This window comes from Hipposideros armiger, unplaced genomic scaffold (genome assembly GCF_001890085.2).
Source record: "Hipposideros armiger isolate ML-2016 unplaced genomic scaffold, ASM189008v1 scaffold_355, whole genome shotgun sequence".
Taxonomy (NCBI): Eukaryota; Metazoa; Chordata; class Mammalia; order Chiroptera; family Hipposideridae; genus Hipposideros; species Hipposideros armiger.
This window is the reverse complement of record NW_017731705.1, coordinates 1,550,744-1,556,592: the sequence shown is the minus strand read 5'-3', so window position 1 is coordinate 1,556,592 and position 5,849 is coordinate 1,550,744. Positions and strand designations below refer to the sequence as shown.

Below are 5,849 nucleotides of genomic sequence, written 5' to 3'. Positions count from 1 at the left end.
TATAATTCTTATATATAGGAATCTGTAAGAGCAGTTATTGCACTGGAAGGTTATGTTTTATACCATTTAAAAGATTTCTGTTTAATGTTTATTTTCAGTTTGTCAGTTTCTTTGCTATAGTGTAAATATTTTGAGAAAGAATACATTTCATAAATTGCTTGTATTCTTTAATTTTGAAACAATAATGAACTCATAAAATATGTCACAACTAAAGAAAGCCCAAGACACTTTATTTTTTTATAATTCCAATGAAAACTCTCCAAATTAATGTTATCAGGAATTTAATATTGTGTTTCAATAAACTACTATTTATATGCAGGCATTACAATATCACTAAAATGCTAATATGTGTCTAAAGTTAATTAATTTTAATTATTTATTTATTTATAATTAATTTAATATTAAATTCTTTGTTGAATCTTCTTATGCAAACACATTAATTTAGGTCTTAACAGTAGGTTATAAAATAAAGTAGGTTATAAAACTTGATTGTGAGCACAGAGTAGAGAGCTGTACAAATCACAATTAGAAAGCCAGGTTCAATTTGTCTCTAGCATAAAATAATGGAACAAGAACTCAAACTAAGTAGACATACACTCAAAAAGAAAAATTTTTTCAAGTGGAAAAAAATTGTGTCGATTTTGAAACATAGTCTTAAGAAAATATTGCAAACAATGGTTTAAATACTGTATTTAGTTAGCATTTTATTAAATTTCAAAAATACAAAAGAAAATCTGTTTTGTAAAAAACAGTTATCTGTGTAAGATTTAAGTAACACTTGGCTATTAGATTGTGTGTGCTGAATAGAGTTGATTGGCCCTGGACATCCATTCCCAAAGTTACATTTTCAAACAAATTTAAGACTTTCCCCCTTCAATACATGTGTTTACCAGTTACATAGAAAAATGTTTTTCATATAGGTTGTCTGCAGTAAATTACATTGACAAAATGTTTGACTTAGGTTTATTTTGTGGTCTGGAGTTGCAAGACCTGAACTAATTAAATCTAGTGTATTCAATATGACCTACCAGTGAAACTATTTTTAAGATTGCTTTGGGAAATGACATTACTGATATCAGCAGTGGCCATGTAGACAAAGCCTTATTCTCGTGGTATGATTTATTATAGATACAATTATATTTGTTCAAAGATTTGCTAGGGGTAGTTTTAAATATCCCCGAATTATGATATACTCTGAAAAGGAGGAGGTCATGTTAATAATGACACATTTAAACAGGGATGACCACACTTTCTGCTTCATTCAATAAAAGATTCTATTTACTCGTCTCCTCATTCTAAAAGAAAGAAAGAAAGAAAGAAAGAAAGAAAGAAAGAAAGAAAGAAAGAAAGAAAGAAAGAAAGAAAGAAAGAAAGAAAGAAAGAAAGAAAGAAAGAGGGGAAGAATGCAGACTACAAATTTATGTTAGTTTTAACTAATAAGTATTCACCTCTTAACAATAAGTGATATTTGTAAATTGATACATTATATTATAAATATACTTTTAAAATAGTTCAGAAAACCTGAACCCATTGTATAGAATAAATTTTGAATACCTTTACACAGTTATCATAAATCTGTGTGTATAGACAGCCATTAGGATTTGCTAACTTATTCCAATATGCACTGATTAAGGCAACATTCACTCATAATTATAGTATTTAAAAAAATTTTTTTCATCATATTCAAAGGCAAGGAAAGAAGAAACAGTCATGTCTATGAACCAAAAAGTTGAAGTGAAATGCTTTCTTTAAAATAATATGAGTTGTGAATTCTATAAGATATATATATATATATATATATATATATATATAATGTTTATTATCATGTTAATTTATAAACTCAAACCTTTTAAATAGGAACAAATGCTGCAATAGGTCACATAGACCCTACTTCATCTCCAGAATGTTGAGATCAATGGTCTATACATTTTTTTCAATCCTTACATTGACACTACTGACAGTCACTTTGTCCTAATTTTGGTTAGAATCTCTTCGTTCACCCCTCTAACTTACCCCGTTCAACTCTATAACTTCTGCAGTCCACACCAGGACACACTAGCTTTGTCACATTCTTGGACTAATGTCAATGTAGTGATGACAGAGGGTATCTTTTATACACGTTATGCAAAGACATTGGGTCTACCAGACACTCATCCTACACAGGTCTTGGCCCAGACCCACTTTCTGCAGGATTCTTTCCCCTCCCGGAAGACAACGTTGGGTGACCTTCCTAGGAGTTGCCCTGCAAACCTATATTTAACCCCATCTAAGCCCACGTCGCAGTGTCTAGTAACTGTAACCATGCTTTCTTGTTGCACCCTCAATGTATTTCATCATTATATGCCTAGTGACTTGTATAGTATATGGATTAGAGCAGAGAGAAAAAATGTTTGTAGATGGAGTCATGAATAAAATGAAGGACAAAACCACTAATCTCAAATTGCTTGGCATCTATAGTAGACAGATTAAAAAAAATCAATAACAGCAATGAGTGCTAATGGAAACAAGCATAGTTGGGATCATGAAGAGCAGGCACCTAACTCAGCCTGAGGAGCCCAGGGAAAGTTTCCCAGAGGAGAGAAGACAGGGGCTGAATCTTGAGGGATGAGTAAGAGTTATTCAATCTGGGAAAATAGACAAAAGTTCCCAGGTAGTTGGAGCAACCTGCAAAAGCATGGACGCTGAAAGACCACAAAGAGTATGTGAATATGAGACTCACAAGTATGCCTTTTCATCCACATTACAGAGTTTGAATGTAGCCTTTTAATGGAGATGGGGGAGGGGGGGCATGTTAATTTTAATTACTGAATGTTATTATCAGATGTTATGCTGATTAATTTTAATTAAATGTATTTAATCAGTAATGTGGAAGCCTGGATTGGAAGAAGGATGAGGTGAGAATGGGGAAATCACAAGTGCCTTAGGCCAAGTGGGAAGTAATAAACTTGAAATTCTAGTTGTCTTTGGAACCTGAAAACTCAAGGGGATCTTATCCCGCCTTTGACTCCATCCTGCATGGTGAAAGACCTCGGTCATCCACATGCAGATATCCAAGCTCTATCCAGCCCCTTTTCCCCATAAAAAGACCCCTTTGAGTCATCCCTTGGATCTCTGGAGAGCTGGCCTGGAAAAGAGGGTTGCACGAGCCTTGAAAACACACTCAGTGCCAAATGGCTGGAGGTTTTGAGATTCCTGGTACAAAGCACAGGATCTACAAGAGGGCTGCAGTGTCCATGACGTCATACTCCTTGATCCTGCGGACGACTTTTGCAGACCCCACACAGTACTTGTACAGTGGAGTGGTCTTGAGATTCCGCATAGTATTACATAGATTTCAGAGACTACATTTCTCTTTCTTTCTCTTCTTTGTCCTATTTTCTGGCTGGAGGTGAGGCAAATTGTTCTCTTTGAATGTGTGTTCTCTGCTAATGCTTTCTACAAAATTCCTTAAACAAAAAGATTGCATCTCCTGAGAATGCCTGCCACTGCTGCAGTGAAAAGGGTGAAAAACTAGCCTGTTGTAAGCAGGTAAATATGATCTCGCAGTCTGCTTTTGTCCTTTTAATTCATTCCTGAGATTCACTATTAAGTGCCACAGCTGCATAAACTGGAGTTAAAAGCCCTCTGCTTTCTCATTAAGCTTCTCCTGTTTAACTATCTTTTAGCCAATTACATGTATGTCACATTAGTCCAAAGATTTTTGTTTCTATTCTGGTCTCTACCATTAATTATCTGAATGACCTTGGGTAAAGTATTTAATCACGCGATTTCTATCTTTTTCTCTTATTTCCTGTGTTAGCCATTTCAGAGAGGCTACTATACTATACTAGTATACCATACTAGGAGAAAGTGAGGTGTAAAACCTTAATTTTAGAAGTTTCATGTAGTATGTACAAATGCAGTGAATTACAATGCATTATACAAAAAATATTTTCTTAAAGAAAAGTTATTTCTCTCTATTGTCAAAAATGTTCATTTGCCAGTTTTTAGGAAGTCTTTTGGCCTTACTTACTGGAATGGATAGACATTCATACACACTATGGAATTAAAGCCAATGATATTATCCCGTTCTTTCTAACATGAGGGGCTGTAATGAATTAGTATGCTACTTCAAACCAAATAATGACTGTCATTAGAAATAATATAAACATGGCTTAATTTGTTCTTTTACAAAAATTAAACAAATATAAAAGTATTTAGGCTTCACATGAATCTCTCTAATCAGACACTATGGGTAAAATTTATTGAAATAATTTTAAAGTTTCATTATGATCAATTAACAAAAAATTCTAAAATAGAAGAATTTTTAAACTTTCAGAGATTATGAAATCAAAATTGATGTTCCATAATTTATATTAATTTTAATAACATTCTAGAGAATTTTATACAGTACATAGTAACTATTTCATCAGTATTGAATTCAAACTATTGAAGAGCTAAGTATGGACAATCATAGGTAACTCTAATTGTCCTAGTCTATCTAAAAATATAAAAACACTGTAGGTACATAAAATTTGTGATGCCATTGAAGTTTTACTTATGCAGTCTCTCCCCCTTCTCTAAAACATTTTCTTTAAAGTTTATGAAATTCTTGTTTTTCAAGATTCCATATTCAGTTTGAAATTAAAGTGAAGAGTCATGTAATGGATTTGGGTCAACTTGTTTGATATAGGTGGGGCCAGGGATGAAGCAATAGGTCCAAAGTGTAATTCTGAAATATTTAAAGAATCAAGAGCACAATTTGTTAAGAAAACAAACAAACAAACAAACAAACAAAGTTGCACTGCTATGACTCATAATAGTACTTGTGCTTTTAGTATTGATTGACTAAAAGCAAAACAAATTTAACAAAATAGAGAAGCAAAACGATATTTTTATGGGGTTGGAATTTAATGCAATGAGTCAGATGTACCACATAAGTGAATGAAAAGATAAAATAATTAGATAAAGGCTTTTTTTACAACTATAATTAATCTCATTTCTCATTTTATCCATAAATGCCCCTGGTGAGGTAAAGAAGGTGGGAAAACTTGTTCTGACTATTTTTCTTTAGAATAAATGCTCAGTTTTTCAATAAATGCTCATATTTCTTTAAAATAAGTTTCTTGTTTATTTTTCCTTGTGTGGCATCTTGGTATAGTGAGAAGTTTATGTAAATTCATAGTAGTGTTGGGGCCGGCCAAGTGGCTCAGTTGGTTAAGAGCTTGCTTAAGTGTGTGAGCTCTGAGCAACAGGGTCATGGGTGTGATTCCCACATGGGCTAGTGAGCTGCACATGAGCTGAGGTGCCGCTGAGCTTCCAACAGGTGGCAGGATGGCTCAGCTGGTGACTGCATGTGCTCTTAACAACAAGGTTGTCTGTTTGAGATGGTGGGCACCCACAACTACTGACTGAACTCAGCACCTTGAGCTGAGCTGCAGCTTGGGTGGCTCAGGGGATAGAGCACACGCTGCTAACAACAAGACTGCCAGTTCGACTCCTGCATGGGATGGTGGCTATGCCCACCCGCAACTAATTGAATTCAGAACCTTGAGCTGAGCAGCACAACTGGACTTGGAGCTGACCTTGTTGCACCCTCCACAGCTGAGATTGAAGGACAACACTCTTCCCCTCCCCCAATTCCCCAATAAAATCTTTAAAAAAATTATAGTAGTGTTGAAGGGGTATCTGGTCTATATATTGTCATCTACTATCTCCTCTAGATAGTGATGTCGAAAGCTCATTTCACCTTTCTTTGGGCATTGGTCTCTGCCCTGTAAGCATCTACTAAGAAGTGCCTATAGCTAGCACAACTAATTGTTCTCTTGGGAGGAAAACACACCATGATTACTCACAGGGAGCCTGGCCAT

General features: G+C 34.7%; 1 pseudogene; it reads left to right on the top strand.

The window, feature by feature from the left end:
* Positions 1–3,170: 3,170 nt before the first annotated feature.
* Positions 3,171–5,849, top strand: part of LOC109392898 (elongation factor 1-gamma-like) — a 22,127-nt pseudogene continuing 19,448 nt past the window's right edge.